The sequence below is a fragment of the Nicotiana tabacum genome, chromosome 16, assembly GCF_000715075.1.
Source record: "Nicotiana tabacum cultivar K326 chromosome 16, ASM71507v2, whole genome shotgun sequence".
In the NCBI taxonomy this organism is placed as follows: domain Eukaryota; kingdom Viridiplantae; phylum Streptophyta; class Magnoliopsida; order Solanales; family Solanaceae; genus Nicotiana; species Nicotiana tabacum.
In genome coordinates this window covers 72,854,945-72,880,088 of record NC_134095.1, presented here as the reverse complement: position 1 = coordinate 72,880,088, position 25,144 = coordinate 72,854,945, and positions in this window count along the sequence as shown.

The following is a 25,144-nucleotide window of genomic DNA, read 5'->3' as shown; positions in this document are numbered from 1 at the left end:
TGTTTAATGAGAGATTCACATGCCATGAAATGATGTTCTTGGGACATGAAAATGGTGCCTCTGAACCATGATGCTTTTGAATAATGATATGCAAATTTGAGAGATCCTCAAGCCATGGCATGGTGTCTTCCGACTATGAGGATGGTGCCTTTATACAATGATGCCTTTAGACAGATTGGCAATGTTTCAGCCGATGATATGCAATAATATGATGTAACAAGACAAGGTTTAGTCTTGCGAAGTGAAGGGCAGAGCTTAGCCCGATCGAAAAGCAAGTAGATGGTAATAGAAAAAAGGGCAATATTGGTGCATAGAGGGACAATGTTTGGTCCCGTGCAAGTGGGGAGGCAAGGATTAGCCTTATACAAATGGGGAGACAGGATTAGCCTCATGCAAGATTAGAGACAAAACTTAGTCTCATGCAAGGAGAAGGCAGCGCTTGGCCTTATGCAAATATGGAGTCCGGGATTAGACTCATGCAAGTATGAAGTCAAGGATTAGACTCATGCAAGATTGGAGATAGAGCTTAGTCTCATGCAAGGAGAAGGCAGCGCTTAGCCTTATGCAAATATGGAGGTAGAGCTTAACTTCATGCAAGATGCGGGACAGGGCTTAGTCCCATGCAAATGGAAGGTAGTACTTAGACTTATGCAAATATGGAGGCAGGTTTAGCCTCATGCAAAATATGGAGTTAGGGCTTAGACTCATGAAAATATGGAGTCAGAGATTAGACTCATGCAATATGGAGTCAAGGATTAGACCTCGTACAAGATGCGGGACATGGCTTAGTCCCATGCAAATGGAAGGTAGTGCTTAGCCTTATGCAAATATGGAGGCAGAGCTTAGCCTCATACAAAAATTGAGTCAAGGATTAGACCCATGCAAATGTGGAGTCAGAGATTAAACTCATGCAAATATGGAGTCAAGGATTAGACTCATGCAAATGTGGAGTTAGATATTAGATTCATGCAAAGAGAAAATAGCAAATAAGGGTAAAGTATCTTATCTAGGATATGTTCAGTGTCTAACGGCCGGATGGATGGTGAATCTGCTCTGTGTACGAAAGCTATCTTCAAATGTGCCCGCGCTCAAAGAAAATTCATAAGTTTCATGAGGGAAGGTTGGTTCTTGCTTCGTCTGCCGGCCTTGCTTTGCTCCGCTCTGGAAGCGCCCTTCGAGTTCCCCTGGGTAGCATCTGACTGTTATAAAAAATAGAATTTTTCGAAAAATATGCATTCATTGATAAAAAATAGAATTATTTTGGAAGCGTATTGATATATAAAGTAACTTTTCATGAACTAGCGACTATGACACATTCCAAAGGCATTGCAGCTTTCTTATGATGGAATTTTGAGAGTCTTCCTCAAAATTCTACCCCTGTTTAGTAGATGATTTTTAACTGTTTGCGGATGGCGGACCTTGCTGAATCTTCTTCGAAATTTTGAGAAACCTTCTCAAAATTCTGCCCCAGTTCTTGATTGATTACTGGCTTCCTGACATGTGATGGCGTTGGCTGGACTTGCTCCGGAATTTTCAAGACCCTCCTCAAAATTCTACCCTAGTTTCTGATTTTGGGGGAAATAAAAGTTTTATTATTATATGAACGAACCCATAAGGGTGCATACGTATCCCCTCTTAAATGGGAATCAGGTCAAGCATAGTTCAATTACATCAGAAAGAAAATGTGAAATGATTCTAGGCATAGTATCTCTTGACTGCGTCTGAATTGATTGGTTTTGGCCAGATTTCTCCATCTATTTCTGCAAGTATGAGTGCTCCTCCTGTTAGTACTCTGTGAACCATATACAGACCTTGTCAGTTGGGAGAGAATTTCCCTTTGGCTTCATCTTGGTGTGGAAAAATCTTCTTCAATACCATCTGTCCTGGTGCGAACTGTCTTGGTTTGACCTTTTTATTGAAAGCTCTGGTCATTCTGTTCTGATACAGTTGGCCGTAGCATACTTGCTTCCATTCTTTTCCCATCGATAAGAGCCAACTGTTCATAGCGGCTTCTTACCCATTCCGCATCACTGAGTTCAGCTTCCTGTATGATTCTTAAAGAAGGAATTTCCACCTCGGCTGGGATGACAACCTCGTACCATAAAATAACATGTAGGGGTTTGCCTCGGTTGACGTGCGAACTGTGGTACGGTACCTAACAGAGCAAAGGGTAACTTCTCATGCCACTGCTTGTAATTCTCTACCATTTTCCTTAGTATATTTTTAATGTTTTTGTTGGCGGCTTCTACGGATCCATTCATTTGGGGTCTGTAGGCGGTGGAATTCTTGTGCTAGATTTTGAAAGTTTCACATATAGTTTTCATCAGGTCACTGTTGAGGTTGGAGACGTTGTTAGTAATAATGGACTTAGACATTCTGAATTGGCAGACAATACGATCCTTGACAAAATCTGTGACGACTTTCTTGGTTACAGCTTTGTAAGATGTAGCTTCTACCCATTTTGTGAAGTAATCAATGGCTACCAGAATAAACCGATGTCCGTTTGAAGCCGTGGGATCAATCAAACCAATAACATCCATTCCCCAGGCGGTGAATGGCCGAGGTGAGCTTGTTTCATTGAGCTCGTTTGGTGGCACTTTTATCATGTCGGCATGTACTTGACATTGAAAGCATTTGTGGACCTACTGACCACAATCCGTCTCCATGGTCATCCAAAAGTAACCTGCCCTGAATATCTTCTTGGCCAGAACGAAGCCATTCATGTGCGGGCCATATGTCCCTAGCATGCACATCCTCTAGTAGCTTAGAAGCTTCCTTTGCGTCGACACACCTTAGTAAACCCAAATCTATAGTTCTCCTGTACAAGTTCCCTTCGCTGTGGAAAAAATGATTTGACAACCTCCGGAGCGTGCATTTCTGAGTGTGATTTGCATGCTCCGGGTATTCTCCTTTTGATAAGTACTCATTGATGTCATGGAACCAAGGCATTCCACATGCTTCTTCCTCGACATGAGCACAATATGCCGGCTGATTATGGATCCTCACTAGAATGGGATCAATATAGTTCTTATCTGGATGTTGTATCATTGATGACAAAGTGGCTAATACGTCGGCAAACTCATTCTGAATTCTGGGCACATGTCGGAATTCTATCTTCGTGAACCTCCTTTTCAATTCCTGCACATGGTGCAGATATGGTAATATCTTGGAATTCTTGGTAGCCCATTTTCCTTGAACCTAGTGCACAAGTAAATCTGAATCACTGATCACCAACAACTCGTCAATGTTTATGTCGGTTGCCATGTTGAGCCCTAGTATGAAGGCTTCATACTCTTCCATGTTGTTGGTGTAGGGAAATATGAGTTTAGCAGATACCGGATAATGTTTACCGGTTTCTGATACCAAAACATCTCCAATGTGTACTCCTTTGAAATTTGCAGCTCCGTCAAAAAACATCCTCCAACCATCATACGTATCGGTAATGTCTTCCCCTACGAACGATACCTCTTTATCAGGAAAATACGTTTTCAAGGGTTCATATTCCCCTCTCACCGGATTTTCAGCGAGGTGGTCTGCCAACGCTTGTCCCTTGACCGCCTTTAGAGTTGCATAGATGATATCGAACTCACTTAGTAGTATCTGCCATTTAGCCAGCTTCCCCATAGGTATGGGCTTCTGAAATATGTACTTCAGAGGATCCATCTTGGAAATGAGGTATGTAGTGTAGGCACAGAAATAATGCCTCAATTTGTTGGGCTGTCCAGGTCAAAACACAACAAGTGTGTTCAATCAGGGAATATCATGCTTCATAAGGTGTGAATTTCTTACTCAGGTAATATATGACTTGCTCCTTTCTTCCTGTCTCATCATGTTGTCCTAAAACACATTCGAAGGCTCCATCTAACACGGATAAATAAAGCAACAAAGTTTGTCCTGGTTCTAGCGGGACCAGAATTGGTGGTGTGGACAGGTATTCCTTGATCTTGTCAAAAGCTTTCTAATAATCCTCTGTCCAACTTGTCTCGACATCTTTCCTTAGCATCTTGAAGATGGGTTCACAAATTACTGTGGACTGTGCTATGAATCAGCTGATGTAGTTGAGCCGCCCCAGGAAGCTTATCACGTCCTTCTTGCTTTTGGGTGGTGGCAACTCCTGAATAGCTTTGAGTTTAGTCGAATCTAGCTCGATCCCTAAGCGACTGACAATGAATCCCACTAACTTTCCTGTCGGAACCCCGAATGCACACTTTTTGGTGTTCAACTTCAAATTGTACCTCCTGAGCCTGTAAAAAAACTTCCTCAAGTATGCTACGCGATCTGTGGCTCTCTTGGATTTGATAATGACGTCGTCCACATACACCTCTATTTCTTTGTGTATCATATCATGGAAAATGGTTGTCATGGCTCTCATGTAAGTGGCCCCAGCATTCTTCATACCGAATGGCATCATTTTGTAACAGTATACTCCCCAAGGCGTAATAAAAGCTATCTTCTTTGCATTGTCTTCATCCATCCAAATGTGATTGTAAGCACGTGATTTTTGCCCAATATGAGAATTACTCCCAAAAAATTCAAAAATAAAATGATTTTTGATTATTAAACATTGATGATAACCTGCGAAGCAATCCACAAAGGATTGGAGTTCATGCTTGGTGCAATTATCGATCAGGATGTGTATATTTGCCAGTGGAAAATCGTATTTGGGACTTGATCTATTTAAATCCTGATAATCAACACACACTCGTACCTTCCCGTCTTTCTTTGGGACTAGCATAATATTAGCTAACCATGTTGGGTACTCCACCACCCTGAGAACCTTGGCTTTGATCTGTTTGGTAACTTCCTCCTAGATCTTCAAACTCATGTCTGGTTTGAATTTTCCGAGTTTCTGCTTGACTAGCGGGCACATGGGATTGGTAGGCAACTTGTGAGCCACTATAGATGTGCTCAAACCGGTCATATCGTCATACTACCATGCAAAGATATCCTTATATTCCTTTAGAAAATGGATATATTCTTACTTCTCTATTGGCTTCAAGTTAATGCTGATGCAGGTCTCTTTGACGGTCTTGGCGTCTCCCACATTTATCGCTTCTGTTTCGTCCAAGTTGGATTTATGCTTGTTCTCAAAATTCTGAACTTCCCTGACAATTTCCTTGGGTATCTCATCTTCTTCCTCTGAGTCTCTTATTCTCATGTTGCATTGCCTCATTACATGTCACAGTCGCTGCTTCATCAGAAAAAGTAATAATAACACTGTAGAAAGGAAAAAGTATAAAAATATTAATGAATAATGATAAAGGATAAATGCATTTGATTAAAACTGAGAAAATTGTTCAAACAAAGCTGGGCTCGGTGAATCAAGCACTTATTTTGAAACAAAGAAATCTTAAAACAAAATTGCTGGAAATTTTAAATGCCTAGAATGGCTATAAATTCTGCCAAGCTACCCAGGGACTCGGCGGGCTCGGGATGGTGTGACAGTCCAGTTTCTGAGAACAACTTCCTTTGCCACAGTCTGAATGGAGAGGCCTTCTTCCTCTTTAATTATGGTACTACAGTCCAGATCCTCATCTTCCAAGAACAAGTCCTTTAGCCCAGCTAGTGCTTCTTCTTCAGCAGTTCCCCATATTGTGTCCGCCTGATGGAAAGCTTGTTCTTAATGGGGTATCGGTTTCTTAAGAGGGTAATACGGTCCACGCCATGAAGGCGACCATTCCCTGTACTCCTTCCATGTATACTGGTATCCGATCCCAAAGGTAGTCCCATGATTTTTCAGTCGTATCGGTTTGGTGATACCCTGGAGGTTCTTTCCCAACCCTTTGTCGGGTTCATATCTTGACCATGCTAGTATGATTTCTATTTTGTTACTCCACCACTTATCTTTCTCGATGACATTGACCCGTTCAATGTGATGATAGGTTTTCTCTCCTAGCCTCCTTCTGTGTCCAATGGCTGGGATAGTTTGACCAGTGTAGATGAGGTTACTCCCATCTCCATGAATGATTACCTCATGACGGTTCCATTCAAATTTTACAACTTGGTGTAGTGTGGAGGGCATGACTCTAGCTGCATGGATCCATGGGTGGCCCAACAAAAGATTATATGAGGCTGGTATGTCATGCACTTAGAATTCAACATCGAACCAAGTTGGTCCCATCTACAAGCAAAGGTTGATCTCCCCGATCGTGGCCCTCTGGGATCCATCGAAAGCCTTCACATTCATGCTTCCGGTCCGTATTTCATGGAAACCTTTGTCCAACATTTTCAGGGTATCCAGTGGAAAAATATTCAAACTAGAACCTCCATCAACCTGGACCCTGGCAATGAACTTGTCTTCAAATTGTACCGTATTGTGCAATGCTCGATTATGATTTAGACCCTCGAGCGGCAGCTCGTCTTCGTGGAAGATAATCTTATGGCTCTCCAGCACCTGTCCGACCATGTTGGCCATTTCTTTACTAGTGATATTATTGGGTACATAAGCCTCGCTTAATACTTTTATCAAGGCGTTCTTGTGTGCCTCTGAATTCTGTAGTAGTGACAGGATAAATATCTGAGTAGGGACTTTGTTCAAATGATCAACAACAGAATACTCTTTTGCCTGTACTTTCCTCCACAAGTCATCCGGTCCAGTCTCAATGACAGGCTGCCTAGCAGTGGCATCCTTGCTTGAACCTCCCAAGTGTTCAGGTGTGTAGACTCTTCCAGTTCTAGTCATCCCTTGTGTGGCGTCATATTCCTCTATCTTAGTCTTCCCTTTTCGTCGAGCCTCAGTGACATAATCCCAGGGTATTGCCTTTGAGTTGAATGGGGGTGTGGTTGAAACCATCACAGTAAAAGGTGTGACCACTTCTACTTCAAATGGAGCGGAGGTGGCTATGGGTGAGGTTACTTCCACCTCGAGCGGAACTGATGCAGTTACCTCAATATCAATAGGTGCCTGAGTCTGAACCACGATAGGAGTAAGTGTAACTGCAACCTTAAAGTCATCGCCTTCTCGGATAAGCCCGATTGACCCCTCAGGGTCCCATTCCTCATTTGTTTCTATAACATGTACATCGTCACCTCTATGATCAGGGAGGGGATTTTTGCGAACATTAGGTGTGACTTCTTTTGCTTGTATGACCTTGTTGTCAAATGAGTGTTTGGATCTTATCCTTCAATATTCGGCACTCAGTAGTGGTGTGCCCTTTCATACCGGAGTGGTATGCACATGTTTTGTTCAAATTTACCCATTGGGATGGATTTTCTAGCGTCACACCGGCAATAAGAGTGACGTAACCTGCAACCTTTAATCTTTCATACAATTGGTCGATGGACTCAACAATGACAGTGTATTGTCTAAGTGGCTTGCGGTCGAAATTGGGTCTTGGTCTTGGATAATTTTGGCGATTTGGTGGTGATTGGAAGTGGAATGGTTGGGAATTGTAGGTATGATGGATAGTGGCTGGCTGGGAATATCTGGGGTATGAAGGTTGATATATGGGTGGCGATGCTTGGTATGTAGGTAGAGATACTCGTATGTGGGTAGAGATACTTGGTATGTAGGTGGAGGTGTTTGGTATGTAGGTGGAGGTGTTTGGTATGTGGGTAGGGGTGTTTGGTATGTGAGTGGAGTTTTGGGCCTTGGGCCACCATTACTGCCCCAACCTCTCTTTTCTTCGATATTCCACCTGATTGGAGTGCCTTGTTCGTAGCTTGCAGTGCCTCAAAATTTGTTACCATCCCGCTCTTGATTCCTTCCTTGTTTCTTTTCCCGAGCTTGATGATATCAGAGAATTTGTGATTTTCAATGACCATCAGTCTCTCATAATATTGTGGATCCTATGATCTGATGAAGAATTTATTCATCTGTTCTTCATCCAAAGCGAGCCTGACCTTGGCGGCTTCCGACCTCCAACGAGTAGCATATTCGCGGAAAGTCTTAGTAGGTTTCTTTTTGAGATTCTGAATGTAGAAGACATCAGGTGCATTTTCTGTGTTGAACCTGAACCGGTCTATGAAATCTGACACCATGCTTACCCAATTGGACCATTTCTTGGGATTCTGGCAGATATACCAAGACAAAACGTCCCCAGTAAGGCTGCTCATAAAGAGTTTCATTCGAATCTTTTCATCTTTTCCAACCCGAACTAGCTAATCACAGTAAGTCCTTAGGTGAACCCTGGGATAACTTTTACCATCGAACATTTCGAACTTGGGAGGTTTGTACCCCTCTGGCAGTTCCACATCGGGCTGTATGCACAGATCTTCATAGTTCAAACCTTCTATTCCTTTATCGCCTTCAACACCTTGAACTCGGCTTGTTAATTTCTTGAGTTCTTCGGCCATGTTCTTAATGAGCAGTTCCTTTTTAGAGGATTCCGGTGCATCGGAATTTGGCTGGATAGAATGTGGTATAGTTTCCACGTATATGGGATTGCTCTAATGGGCTCCATGGGCTTGGGTATAATGATGGTCATTGGTGGAGTTTTGTGGATCAAGAATAAGTGGTTGTGTATTTTGGGGAGTATGGTAAGTGGTGATTGGTGGGTACGAGATTGGTTGATGTGTTGTGGTAGAGATGGTATCGGCAATGGATTGATATATTGTGGTGGAGTTGCGTATTGATTTGGTATGGTAGAATTTTGGGGCTGTTGGTTTTGTGTGTTTTGAGGAGGTGTTGGGTTATTTGAGTTCTGTTGGTGGATATCAGGGACATTGAGGGTGAGTGACAAGTTTGCCAAATTGCGGATCTGCTTAAGTTCTCCTTGTAGTTCTAGTATCTTTTGTTCAAGTCTCAAAATCAGGTCATTCGGGGCCGGAGTACTGCGGCCGTCGGAAGTCTCTGCGTTCTCAATGTTTTCCTTTCGGATTCCAATTAAGTCGTCCATCTTTGATTTCCCTCTGCTTTTTGTGTTGCTTGGAGGAGGAGGAGGTGGAGGGCCTCTAGATCTGGTATGATATGCTAATGAGGCCAATATGGATGAACCAACCTATGGGGATAAGAATAATAATAATATTAAAAAATAAACAAAAGAAAAGGTAACAAGTTAGTGGGGACCCTGCAATGTTTGCAATATTTAAACACATAGTGCGAAATATAAACTCGCATCCTAATTTGGGAACCTCGTTGTGCCCGAGGTAGGCCTAGCGACAAGTAGATTTGGAGAACTTTAGATGCCAATAAATGCTTCATTTCATAATATAAAAGTAAACGAATCCAAAAACGACACTAGCATAATGAAAAAATAAGTCACTATTGGCACTTGGCCTTATTACATTTAAGAAAAGCAAGTAAATCTAATCTATTTGGTCCTAGAAGGACCTTCCCCAAATTCGATCTTTCGGACTCCATAAAACAGATCTCCTAGCTCGCGCGGTCCAAGTATCAAGTAGGCTCGGGCCAGATGTCCTCCCTCGGCTCCTTCAGCATTCTGACAGTTTTCAATCCTTTTTATGACGTTGCCCTCTAGTTCCACTATTCCTCGCTCCAGGTATTCCAGCTTCTTGTTGGAAATGACTACTATCTATTTCCATTCCTCAATTAGCTTCACGTTCCTCTCATATATCTCCCGATGCTCATTCTCAGAGTCATGGATTCTCTTGCGCAGCTTGTTGTATTTGATTTGGGCTTCAGCTTCCTCGTCTATGATTCTGTTCCCTCGACCAGTCCCCGGTGTCACCGCTCCTTTCAGATTGTCCTCCAACCATGCAGTGTAGAGAGGCTCGCACCCCACGTGATATCTATCAGGCTCAACAATGCTTTTCTCCATAATGATTTTGCAGTGCCACATGTGCTGAGCTTGGCACTTGTAAGATATGTCATCGTCTTGGAAATCTGCCCTGAAGTGACCCATCTTGACGACCCTTGGTACAATCTGCTTTCTGCCTGCTTGCCTCATAACTCGTATAGGGGCATATGGATATATCCCTCTCAATCCGATCAACACCAAATGTGGAGCATCCCTGGACCTGATAATGAACTCGTCCATTGGAAACCATTGAACAATCCAGTGCACCTATTCCTTGGTTAAATTATCGAAGAAATCTACCCATTCGCTGGCACTTTCCGGTTGAGAAAATCTATCCGGAATGTAGGTCATCTACTTAGGGTGATGGAAAGCGATGTGGTCGTTCCAAGCCCTTCGCGGAAATTCTTGGCAATAGCGACCCTTTTGGAGATGCTCCAACAACCATAATTGCAGCAGTAAGTTGCAACCCTCGAAGTGCTGGACTCCTCTTTGACAGCGCTCCTGGGCCCTATAGATATCAACAATGATCATGGAGAATATGGTATATGTCTGTCCATTAATCCCCTCCATCAGAGTTTTGACAACCATGTCCAGCCTAGTGTGGATTCTTCCCTTTTTCATTGGGAACACTATCATCCCCAGAAAGCACACGATGAACACGAACACTCTGCGGTGGATGTGAACCAGTGAAATGAGGGCGATCTCATCATGGTAAGTGCGGAAAGACTTGTTGTGGCCATACCTCTCGTAGAGATATTCAAAAGGTATGTAGGAGTCCTTCATGCATACTAGGTCGACATTCTTCTTTAGCCCCATCATTTTCAAAATCCCATACCTGTACGGTTTTCTCGTACCAAAAGCCCGGGATTGTCCCAAGTCAACCCCGCAAGTCGTCCTATTTCCTCTAGGAGCAGTGTCATTTCTATGTCACCGAAACGGAACACGACTCTTTCACTATCCCAGAATAGGGTGGCTGCCTCGATCAGTTTCTTGTTTGGTTCAATATCTAGTAGGGAAGGCAGGTTACCCAAGTACTTTTTCACATGCTTCTTGTCACTTGAGGAAAGATCTTCCCACCAATTTAGCAACAATGGAGGGATATTGCTAACCATACCGAATCTGGGGACTTCGTGCCTCATTTTCTGCAAAATAAAAGGGTTAGGCCTTACCCCCACCGGACTCAACTATTTATACATTTCTGATTAGCATATCAGCATATAGTCCTCCAAATTTATTCACAGAACGTGATTGTGTCCGTTGGGATTATGGAAAACCCGATGGACTTTGAATAAGGCTTATCTTAAAGGATCATTATATGGACAACATAACTGATCCGACTAGGTTTGACCATGATGCATGCACAATTTAAATAGAGTAAGGTTTCTTTGGGGTTTTAGACTGGTACCCTCAAGCGGACAACTTGAGGGGGAAGGCACGGAACCGTCGATTGCACTGCTGATCGACTGTTTTTTACCACAAATAAGCCTTTTTGAATTTAAGGGTAATAATAGGAAGAGCGCAACCACTCATTAAAGCGTTGCTATAGGATTTGAGACGCACAAGTGGAATATGATGCGGAGCATGATTTATGCAGCAATTAATAACATGCAGACAAGTATTTTCATGTTGGTAAAATAAATACGGCATTTAAATAGTGGAAAAGTCAGTTATAAGAAAAGGAAAACCAAGAGACAAGTCAGTTTTCAGAACCATAAATGCTCAAAAGAAACAACAGTTAAATTTAGATAAGGGATCAGGGTATGGGATAAGCATGCTTGGGCTAATTTGTAAAAATAAGTTCGTTATGGTAAGAGCCTATAAATATCTCCAGCAGAGTCGCCATGCTGTCGCGCCCCTTTTTCCCTCCACGGGGTGGAAGTCCGGGTTTCGACATTCATGGGGTGTAATGACTCATTTCCTTATGGGAATTGGGTATTTGAAGAGTCGCCACATAACGGATTATGGTGCGTTAGGGCACCTAGAGTGATTAACTCTTGGGTTGGTTTGCATTACCAGAGACTAGTAAGGGCTCGAGATAACCTCGAGGGGAAGGTGTTAGGCACCCCTCTTGGTCCACAACTGTGGGTCCCGACCGAACTTATGTTCACAAATTAGTCCATACAAATAGTCGAGTCAAATAAGTTGTAAAGCTCATTGAACAATTCAAGTAGTGAAATAAAGGTTTGAACAAATTATAAAAACAAAGTTTTAAATAAAGAGAGAATTTGGGGTAAAGAGGGGTCCTAGGTTGTTTATCATATAGGATCACCACACGCAATGTCTAGTAAACACACCTGAATGAGGGGCTACACATGACATTAACACGTAGTCATCATATCCCATGCCTACCCTTCCCATCCCCTTATTGGTCATGCAAAGCGAGTGTTTGGTCACTGATTCCTATTGCGTGCTGCTACCCGTTCCATCTTAACATTCCCGGAGGGAGTTAGGACCTCTACCTATAGGTGGTTCTAGACGTACCCTAAGATTTTAAAGGCAAAAATCTAAGGCAACAGTCAAAACGCATATAGGACTTCCACATAATGGGAGCAATTAAGAGGCTCACAATTCCTCCTCAAACAAACATACAAGCAGCACGACTCAAACACAATTAAGGTCTTTATTAATCAAAGTCCTAAAGCAGGATTTCTAAGTGATTATGCAGAAACAAACCACTTTTAGATCTAGAAGTTATAACCTAGTAGTTGCCTAGGGACTCCTCTTTAAAAGCTTATTAGAATCAGAAATGTTGAATGACAGAAACAGCTCCAAAGAAATGCAGGTTTTGAAAAAAATTCCTTAAGGCTTGCCTATATGCAGTACTATGCCTATGTTAATGCAGAAACAAACAAGTTTTCAAAATAGACCCCTTTAATACCTATAGACAGGATATCTAATGAGATTAAAGCCATTTTGAAAAAATTAGTTTAAAGAAATGTCATCGCTTAATAAGGTCAGTTTTAAGAAGTAACTAAGCGAAATGAAATTGACTTATTAGGCCAATTATATTTTTAGATATGATTGCGAATAGAAATCCCTATAGGCATGGTATCTAGGCGTATTACTAGTTTTAGTCAACTTGCAGTAACATATGAAAGACTTACTGAATCAGAATTATGTTCTATAGGCATGGTATCTATACTTGAATTGATTTAAGACATTATGGCTTGGAACCTAGAAACATGGTTTCTAACATGACAAATGCAAAATTTATGAACATGGTTTCTATCTGATGCAAACGATATTAAACAAACGTGCGTTTGAAATTATTTATGGTAATTGTGGTAAGTCATTTGCATCTCTACCCAGGTACATGGCCGCATTGCAACACTTTAACCCCAGGACTGTTGTTGAATGAAAGCTTGAGTGGAGTGTAGGAATACCACAATGTATATTCAGATACGTATTCTGAGCATTTAAACTAGCAATTCATGGTTTTGTGCATTGCCGTATGGTAATTTCCATAGACAGTACTCATGTTTATGGAAAGTATGATATTAAGCTATTGATCGCCGTTGCTGTAGATGCCAATAGACAAATATTTCCACTAGCTTTTGCCATCTGTGGCAATGAAAGCACCCCCCCCCCATTTTTTTAAAAAATTCACCGGTCTTACCCGAATCACAACTCGATAAAAAACTCGAGTGTACCCACCTGCCCCACAAAAGCTAAAGAGTGTTGGTCCCACATCCTAGCCAAGCCTTCTATTGTTATGAGTTGCTTGTTTCGGAGTCAAATTTTCAATTCTTCACCTTTCCAAAAAATATAAATCGAGGTATTCTGGATACAATTATGAAACGATAAAATTATTGGTATTCCAGATACAATTTAATTTATAAAACAAACATATAAAATTATGAAACTAACATGTAAAATAATAAAACTAACACATACAAGAATTCAGGATAGTTTGGTGCTACTGGACCTTAAATATCGAGCATGGAACCCATATGTGAATACTTTGTCCAATTAAATTTTGTATAATTATAAAAATTAATTATTTAATTTTCAAACCAAACATATAAAATTATGAAACTAACATGTAAAATAATAAAACTAACACATACATGCAATTAATGTTATTTAATTTATAGTAGACGACATACATCCCAGACCTTACTGCGATGAGCTACTGTCGTTACAGGGTGATCATAGGTCTGCCTATATATGGGAGGGAGAGTTACTAGCCTAGACTCTCCACGCCAGGAGAGTGGATGACATGTGGGATTTTTTGAAAGGCAAAGTTATCCATCCCCGTGTAGTCACACACCTGCGGAAGACGGGCTTCTACAAGATTTTGGAGATCGGGCGGCTGCAACTTGATTGGTCTTTGGTCACAACCCCGATAGAGTGGTGGCAATCGGAGACGCACACATTCCACCTACCATTGGTGAGGCGACCATCACCCTGCAGGACGTGGAGGTTTTATATGGGTTGCCCGTTGATGGACACCCCGTCGCTATGTCGCATGCCATGAGAGAGAAGACACGTGTGCAGTATTTGGACATGCTACATCGGCTTACTAGTTTCAGGACACAGGATGAGACAGCACAGACAGGGGCCAGTCGCCTGAGTTTGATGGCTCATTGATAGTATTTGGAGATATTGCACCCCGACATCACTGGAGAGACAAATGATCTGCATATTCACCGATATACGAGGTTGCTGCTGCTACTTATGTTTAGAGGGGTCTTGTTCCCGAACACTTCGGGGAATCTAGTCAGCTTGATATTTCTTCATCATCTTGAGCACCTAGAGGATTTACCCTAGTACAGCTGGGGTGCTGTTATTCTCGTCTACTTGCACAGGAAGATGTGCCGGGCGAGCATGAGCACCCAGTATGACGTATGTGGATTTTTTCCGCTGCTACAGGTGACAACATATTCGAATACTCTATTCATTATAACATATCTAGTAAAAATATATCTTAAATTTTATGTCAACTTTGTATGTTAGGTTTGGGCCTGGGAGCGGTTCCTGCAATTGCAGCCACCTCTACCAACATTACATCCGGATGAACCACCTCCATTTCTCCCTCTATCTAGGAGGTGGGTTCTCTCGCGGGGATACATACATACCTACGAGGCTCGGCATAATCTCCCACTTTGCATGGATTTGTTGGATATGTTGGGGGGCGCACAGGTAAATGTATATCTAGGTTTACTTGGCATAGCTTCACATGTGTTGCGTATACTCACGTTTTCTGTTGTTACTTAATAGTTCATCTGGACGCCATACAACAACGTGTTAATAGGTGGCCTACCCGATTATTTCTCGGCTGACAGACTTATTTGGAGCACTTCCGTCCCGCTGATGTGCCTTGATATTGTGGAGTATCATGCCACGGAGCGGGTACTTCGCCAGTTTGGCCGTCCGTAGATTTTACCGAGACCGCCCACATGGCAGCCCACACATTACCAATGGGATTATCGTTCCAGGGTGGACGGCGCATATGTGGCATGGCTGGAGGCGCAGGTCGATACTTGGGACCGGCGAGCTGACCTAATTTCGCCCCCTTCACCGAGCTGGCCGGATACTTTTTATGATTATATGCCATGGTACCACGGCGTTACCCGACTTTTCGTTGGGAATCCCATTCATCGAGCTGGTGGTTGGTACGTTCCATACACTAGGCGGCACGAGGCACTGGTATGTTATTTGGTATCCTTACTTATATAACTGCAACCTAGCGTTCTGTAATTTTTATTTTACAAGTTGTGCAAGCTATTGACCTATATCTATTCTACCAGCTGGGAGTGTAGATGTAGCAGCATGCGGCAAGGGAGCGGCCATTTTGCAAGCTTATGGCCGACAGGTTCCAGAGCTGGCTTCCCGAACACTACGGCGAGCCCGAGAGGATCAATGCTTAGAACACGACCCTGCTTATGTGGTGCCAGAGCAATACCAGCGAGGTAGGGGTATCCCACGAGGTAGGGTGCCCCACAAGGTAGGGGTGCCCTACGCGGCAGTGCTGGCCCATGAGGCAGGGGTACCCCACGGGATCGTGGGGGGCGGCGAGGAGGTGGTCCCCAACAAGGGGGCGTTGAGGCCCCTATTGATGATGTTGATGCTGATCTGCCGGGTGACCTACATGATCCGGACTAGTCTCACAACAACATGGCTTCATTCAGCCTTCAGCTACCTCTCACTCCGGGGACTTCGCAGGTGACCCTGTTAGGTCCATTGTTGATCATGAGCACATGCATTACCGGAGAGGATTGGGATGTATACTTTCCAGGCCCATCGACCGCTCCTAAGGATTGACCGATACGAGATGTGGATAGTGGCCGCTGGCTGAGTTATGACTCATCATCGAGGGGTGCTGGGGATCTTTCTCAAGCGCAAGTATGTTTGTATTACTATTAAATTTAAATTCATTTTTATCTCATTGATTAGTCATAAATAACTACATAATTTTCTTATTAAGGCTTCATCCCCGCCCATCACAGAGGCCACTTTGTGCGATGCTGACCTGGCTGCGACGAATGCTTATATTCAAGAGCCTGACGAGACCATGGTAAGACAATTTAAAATTTTTGTGACTTTACATGTACATTAGTAATAAATATTTTTATATACTGAGTTGACTTATTCTTATGTAGGTTACTGCAGCGCCGATGACCCCTTCTACAGAGACTGCCAGCACTACTGACGATCATACTGCAACGCATCCTGTGATAATGAGGCGACGTAATGAGGATGATCCTGATAGCGTAGCCGAGCGAGATGCGCCTCAGGCCAGTGGCTGCATTGAAGCACACAGGTTGTGAGATACATTGATTTTTTTTTTGTATTTTATGTAAATAATAACAACATTTTTTATTGTTTACATTATATTCGCATTATGTTTTTATTTCTCCGATTCTTCTTTATTTTAATATTACAACAAAAAACACAAACATAGCAACTTAACATAATTTAAATTCAGTACAACTAATGAAAACATATGACACAGAAAACATAAAGATAAAGTACTACACTCAACACATACATGTCATTGTTTAGTCACGACCGCCTAGTATTCTCTACTCCAACCACTTAAATTTCTCTTCCAACTTATTTTTTCTTCTTCCCCCTCTTTTAGTTTTTCCTTCAACTCCGCAATTTCTCGTTTATACATAATCTCATCATCCCATTGCTTTTTTTTTTTGTCAAATCATGATAATACTGCAAACTCTTTGTAGCATTCCTGCTTACAGGGTTCATCAAACCATACCTCAAAATTGCAAAAATTTCCATTTTTGCCTCTAAACCTGTTCACATACATCCAGTATCTGCGCCCAACTTGACCATCATCCCAACAGCCCGCCAACATACAGCATTTTCCATATTGGCACATTTGTACATAAATGCGTTCAGACATTTATTAAAGTAAAAAGAAATCCTCCTTTTATGGAAAATTTTGCTATTTGTTATGGTTAAGAGAAGAAAATAACTAGAATGCTCCTGTTATTTATAGGTAAGGAAACACACATAACGCAATATTTAACCGTGCTATGCTCACACATAACGTAGTATTTAACTGCACTATGCTTCACGTGTTAAAGATTCTTTCGGATACAAAACAGCTTTTTTTGCAAGCGGGCAGCTTTTCAGATTGACAAGAAAACACACAAAACATAGTATTTAACCGCGCTATATATTCTCACATATAACGTAGTATTTAACCGCGCTATGCTTCAGGTGTTAAAGATTCTTTCGGATACAAAATAGCTTTTTCGCAGGCGGGCAACTTTTCAGATCGACAAGATAACACACATAACATAGTATGTATATTCACATATTTATCAAACATTTTCATCCTCTGACAGTGTAGTTTTCTAAAAATTTTAGAGTGAAATTCGAAAGTGAACGTAAAAATTTTCCATTTTTTAATCCAATACTATTTTTGATTACATGAACGGGAGGAAGAAATTCATTAATTTACTCAACTGAAAAATGTTAAATATCAATAATATTTAACAACAATGGAAACATAATTTTATTTGATACTTCTTGCAACATAAATAAGTATATACACTTATTACCACCACATTACGAAATCAAAACACTACGTGTATCCTTGATAGTTGGGCACATTAGATGAACTTCCACCAGGAGCTAGATTACCACCGCCACCCAAACTAGCTGAAGGACATTTACGATGGCCGTATCCTGTTTGCGCGCATATGCCACATTTACGTGCATAAACGGTATCACCAACATCCATTTGGTTCCATATATGCGTTCTTTTTTGCATTTTTAGATGACACAAATAGTCCTTGTTACACACTATTTTAAATGGTTCCGGCGGCCAGTAATGCTCAGCACCCACTTGGTGCAACTGCCCACTATATGTCTTTAAGTATGCAACAACACTGTATTGCCTATCATCATAGCTGGTTGGCCCTAAACATGTATGTTGAAAGCACTTTATGGCATGTGAGTACGGCATGTGGTAGATGGACCATTTCCCACAAGAACACAACCTGCTGACTTTATTTACGGTGTGTATGTTATTCCCCCGGTGTTGATGGATAGTGCTGCGAACTTCAAAAATATTTCGCTCGTTGCAATACTATAAAAATGAATGCCAATGTGCTCGCCTCCTGTATTTCTCAAATCTTTTCATTGGTATTGGCATAAATTCAATACCCTTCTCCATCAATTCCGATGCACCTCTATGCCTTTCAATAAACCTCTATGCCATTTGTTTGAATGACATTCGCACCATGGCAGTGACAGGCAATCCACGTGCAGACTTCAATAACCCGTTGAAAGACTCCAACATATTTGTAGTTAGGGTTCCCCATCGTCTGCCACCATCCGCATGCAACTTCCACTTGTGAAGCTCATGTCGCATCAACCAATGATAGGCTTTTTTCTTCTAACTTCTGGATAGATTCCATGCGCCTCCTGAATTTGCACTCCTGGTGATCAGTTGCAGCCATCCACATTAAATCATGCAAGTCCTTGTTGGGATATTTCTTCTAGAAATTGGTCTTCAGGTGCCTCACACTGTAATGGTGGTATACATAGGGTTCCTACCATTCAGGCTAATGCTCTACAGAACTTAATATACCACAATGCCGATCAGATATTAGACAAATACCTGCACGTTATTTGACAACGTGCTGCTTCAAGTGGTTCAAAAATAGCGTCCACGTCTCTTGGCTTTCATTGGCACTAATGGCAAACGCTAGTGGAAATATTTGTCCATTGGCATCTACTACAACGACGATCAATAGCTTAATATCATACTTTACATAGACATGAGTACCGTCTATGGAAATTACCAGACGACAATGCGCAAAACCATCAATTGCTGGTTTAAATGCCCAAAACACGTATCTGAATATATATCCCGGTATTCTGCACTCTGCTCAAGATTCCATTAAACAACAGTCCCGGGGTTAAAGTGTTGCAATGCGGCCATGTACCTAGGTAGAGATGCAAATACCTTATCCTAGTTACTATAAACAATTTCAAATGCACGTTTGTGCCCGATATATGCCTTTCTTTTGGTAATAGTACACCTATATTCCTGGTGGACGAATGTAATACACTTTTTGATCATATACCTTATGGACGCTTAAATGTGTGGAGTCAGTTGAAGAGAAATCAAGTCAACATCCAAGTTGAAGTGATTTCCATTGAATGTGTCCATTTCATAATTGTGGGTTCCAATATATTTACCCACTTTCCACAACCCTGTTTTCTTCTTGCTCGCACGCAACATCCAATGACAAACCATAAACCATCTATGACAAACAACCTTGTATAAATCCAGACTTGACTCCCATACCACCATCTCACGACACTCTTTTATGCGGTACATTTTTGTCGTCCTTTTTAGACGCGCCTTATCAGGGAAAAGCATGCCCTTTGCTAGCATTGTTGGTCTTGAATCATCCCACATTGCTATCCGAATTTTGTCAAAATCCCTTGTGAGGTCATCCACATCTGGCATACTTGGCAAATGATCAAGATAGGCAATATGCCTTGAATAAAATAGCACGTAGGACTCATACACTCTTGGTCTAACTGGTCGTGGAGCATGCTCCCTCGTCTAATCAGGTTCAACATTCTCTTCCTCCTCCTCATCATCCTTGTTAGGGAAGGGTGTGTCATCTCCATACTCATCGGCATTGTTGTCATAGTCACTATTATCTTGCTGACTCTGCCCATCTGCCAAATCCCGAGTAAATACATCGTCTACGGGAAACTGAGGACATGACCATCAGGTTGCTTGTTTTCACTGCATAAGCAACAAAATAATAAGCTACTCAAATTGATAAATACTTTACATATAGCTATATCTCTTCACTTACAAGTCGTAATGTGTTGACATTCCATGATGGATATTATCCTGTTGGTGATGACTCCCGAATGGACCACCGTGATCCAACACACCAAAACTACGCGTATTCCAACTAGGCGTGGGTTCATAACTTGTAAAATTCATATCTGGACAGTACTCCATGTGGAATATATGAGTGTTAATACAAATTCAATACAACAAAAATAAACATCGTAACAGAAAGGAAAATTAAAGTTTACCAGTCGTCTTGTGGATTATGTAAAGTAGGAGTGAAATTATTTCTTCGCTTCTCATTCGCCTATGGAGATAAGTTTAGATCCTGCTAAACTCTTTCAGCCGGAACCTATTCGGCTAAAACTACTCCCAAATAACCACCCGATGATTGAGGGTTATCCCTACTTTGCGCAACCTTATTATTGCGAACGTCTTCAACCTTCACGTATATTTCCAATATTTTTATCAATATAAGTTCCTGGTATTCATCCAGAGTCCCCAAAAAATCTCTCAGAGTTTCATCATCCTCGATGTTAACCTCAGAGTAACAAGCAACCCCTTGCGAAATCATAGAATACAGATATCTTCCGATTATTTTAAGATTCACTGAACGTTTGCTCAACCTCATTTTATTACTTTACAACGATACCAGTCTATCGTATTCTATTGTAAGTGGCAACTTAACATGACTCTGTGGAAATAAACTATAGCTCACATAGTTATTCGCCACCACAATCTCACCCCCTTAATATAATGAAACTCTTACTTTTAGCTCTTCAGGCATTATGTGAAAATGCTTGAGAATTTAACAAGAAGAAATTTTTTAACAGGAGTTAGGAATTTTTTTGAATGAATTTTTGTAAAATCCTTAACACCTTTAAATAATGAAATGCCTAGCTCCGGGGAGAGGGGGGTTGAATTTTTTGAGGTATAGCGCTCTTTTAAAGGGTGTTATACCCGTTTGAATTATTATTATGTTAGTTAAACGCATGACACTTATTGGTGGGCCTACATAACAGGTATATTATAAAACACTCTGTTAAAGAGCGCTATGCCTTAACGTCCAAAATGGATGTTACAGTATAGCGCTCTTTAAAAGAGCGTTTTATATAAATATGTAACTATTTTTTTATACATATTTCGGTCTCTTGTGTCCAAAAGAACCACAAATAGGTTCTGGACTCTACGTAAGACCGTTGAGTGTCTTTAATTAATTCATATGATATTCATGACAATTGACATCACAATCACAATGATCTATGACACCCATCCAGAAAAGAAAAGAACCAAATTTAAAAAATGAAGAATTAACCCAAAACTAAAAATAACCGATCGAGGTATAATATATGTATAATTTATGTATTATATATATGTATAATTGTATATAATCAATATATAATATATGTATATGGCTAAAAAAAGTAGACAGTAATGACCAGCTATTTGTATAAAGATCCCATAAAAAATCAATAAATTTTCCATGCATGTGAGAAAACATGATATTAAATAAGATAATAATTGATAATAAGACATTTGTATACCTCGAATAACACATTAAATCTTATATTATAATTTCTCTTGACAACATGTGTAAACGTTACGTTGGTGAAAGTAGTTATGCCTCAAGTCACGGTAAAAAGATACTACTAGAAATTTTGACATGCATTATCGATGGCATAAACCACTACTAAACACTGTCAAAAAGCGTCTAGAGCATGCCAAACGAAATCAGTCGGAAATAAAGTAAATTGATCGAAAAAATTAAATAAAAAATTACAAATAAAAATACCGACCGCAACCGGTCGAAAAATGTGATCCCACAAAAAAGAAAGTTTGTTTTATGTGACACAGTTAAAATTGCTGGCCGAATTCGATCGACAGACTTGCATACTATCTACAAAGGAAATGATTAAATTAAAATAATTATAGAATATCGACTGATGTCCGCCGGAAATTTTAATTTATTTTTTCCCTCCCTGTGTCAATTATTTTTTTATAATAAAAAATTATATTTCATATAATTATAAAAATACCAACCGACGTCGGTCGGAAATTCTAATTTATTTTTCCCCCTACGTCAATTATTTTTTTATAATAAAAAATTACTTTTAATATAATTATAAAAGTACCGACCGAAATCGATCGGTATTAGTTGTCCAAATGATCAAACATTACTGTTACATACAATTATACATATATATAACATCCTAAACTGTATATATATTTACACACACGCGCGCATACACACACATATCCAAATGATCAAACAATTATAGATTATTGTTATTTACAATCTACATATATATAATATCCTAAATTGTATATAAATATATATATTCTCCAATTGTGTGACTTGACCGAGTATATGTTGTTGTTGCTACAACTTAAGTTTTAATATAGCACTACATCTTATAGCACTATACATTTTATTTTTAAATAAGTTACCGACCGAAATCGGTCGGTATTAGTGGTCAAAATGGTCAAACACTTATAGATTAATTATTGTTACTTACAATCTACATACATACATACATACATACATACATATATACATGTATATTATATATATATATATATATATGTATATGTATATATATATATATGTATATATATATGTATATATCTATATATATATATGTGTGTGTGTATGTGTGTCACGACCCAAAATCCAACTAGTCCTGATGGTACCTAACCCAATTCAATTCTAATGAAATTAATAAGGCAATTATATAAAAGAAAATATCTGAATCTTATACATTCACCAAGGACTGACAGTACAAATCATGAGCTTCTAAGATTATAATTTACAAAGCTGATATGAAATAAATACATCATTTGTTCGAAAAGTACATAAACAGATTTTTATATTCTAAGGCTACCATGAACAAGAGGTAGCTATAACCGGAACACAGGTACGTTTTCAATTCCAGCTCCCGTCGATCACAACAACATCAGCAGCCAACATCTACACGCAACGTGTAGAAATGTAGTATTATTACAACCGAACCCATGTACTCAATAAGTAACTAACCTAATCTTAGGTTGAAAGTAGTGATTAGATGGAACAAATGTCGGGTCCAACACCAATAGCCAACAACAGTTCATAACAACGTAAAGCAAGTAATAAATGACTCAGAGATAAAATGCTCAACTTATTCATAGTTTTTCGAAAAATAATTCTGCTTTTTAAGTATATCAGTGAAGAACCAAATTCTTTACCGAAATCGAAAGTATGAGTAAGTTGAAAATTGTAATTTTTCATAAAAATCCTTTCAACAATTAATAAGATGTTTCATTTTTTTTCCAGATAGCAAGTATAAAATACATCTCTACGCCCATATGTCAATATGTGTGAGAAGTCATAAATGACGTGATACCGTGCAGCATAAGGAAAAATGCATCTCTATGCATGTATGTCATATGTGCATGTCAATGCAATGTATCTGAGAGATGAACTCATGTACTCACACTCCTAGAGTACTCAATCTCAATTTCTCACACTTTTCACTCATCATGCTCAATCACTCAGCACTATATATGTCCACTCCAACCAAGGAAAGATCCATATGGAATATATACATAGGAACTTCAAGTCAGTCACTTAATATTGTATAAGGCCAATACAGCATGGGGAAGATCCATCCCAAAATATAAATGCTTCGGACAAGATCCATGTTCAGGAAAGATCCATCCCTCAATATAAATCAATCGCGCTCAGTGGGGGTGTGTGCAGACTCTGGAGGGGCTCCTTCACCCCAAGCACTATCATAAATCAGTAAAACCCGTTGCAGCGTGCATCTCGATCCCATAAATGTAATAATTATAACAAACTGCAGCGTGCAGCCGGATCCCATAATATCACTCACACTCAGGCCCTCGGCCTTACTCAGTCATTAATATCTCCAGTCTCTCGGGCTCACAATGCCATGGAACTAGCCAAAAATGATGATATGATGTGTCAATAAATGGTAACGGAGACTGAGATATGATATGCATATAAATCGTATAACTGAGTATGTAATTCAATGAAAACAGATAACACAACAGTAGAAATGACCTCAGTGGGTCCCAACATGATAAACGTGTAGCCTAGACATGGTTTCTAACATATATTATAGTTCAATAGCTCAAGTACGTAGAAGTTTTATGGTTACAGGTAAGATCAGGTAACTACACCGTACCACAGAAATAATGGAGTCACAGTTCATACGGTGCACAACTACACACCCGTCATTTAGCATATACGTCACCTTAACACCAATCACATAACACGTAATTCGGGCATTCATACCCTGTAACGACCCGGCCAGTCATTTTGAGAATTAACTCCCTGATCCCCTATTAACTACTTCTCCTAAGTCTATTTATGCTATTTTGAATTGCCAGGATGGTTCATCTTGAGTTTCAGAGTGTTTTGGGATACTTAGTCCCCAAATAAGAGTTTAAGCTTTAGAATTTGGACCGTAGTCGGAGCAGTGTAAAAACGGCTCCAGAATAGAATTCCGTCAATTCTGTTAGCTCCGTTGGGTGATTTCGGGCTTAATGGCGTGTCCAGATTGTGTTTTGGAGTTCCGCAGCTTATTTAGCCTTGAAATGCCGAAAGGTGAATTTTTGGGGTTTTCGGACAGATAGTAAAATTTTGATATCGGGGTCGGAAACCGATTCCGGAAGTTGTAATAGGTCCGTAGTGTTGAATACGACTTGTGCAAAATTTATGGGTCAATCAAACATGGTTTGGTTGGTTTCGGTATTAGTTGTAGAATTTTTGAGATTTCAAGTTCATTAGGCTTGGATTGGAGGGTGATTTGTGGTTTTAGCATTATTTGATGTGATTTGAGGGTTCGACTGAGTCCATATGATGTTTTAGGATTGTTTGGTATGTTTGGTTGAGGTGCCGGGGGCCTCGGGTGAGTTTTGGATGCTTAACAGAATTGAATTTAGACTTAGGCAAATTTCTGATGTGCTGAACCTATTGGTATCGCACCTGCGGAGTTTGGACCGCAGGTGCGGCGTCGTAGAAGCGGTTTGATGACCATAGATACGGTCTGAGGCTTGGATATCAATTGTCGCAGATGCGGCTGAAGGACCGCAAAAGCGGAACCACATCTGCAAAGAGAGGAGCGCAGGTGCGGAATCTAGAGGCTTAATGAAT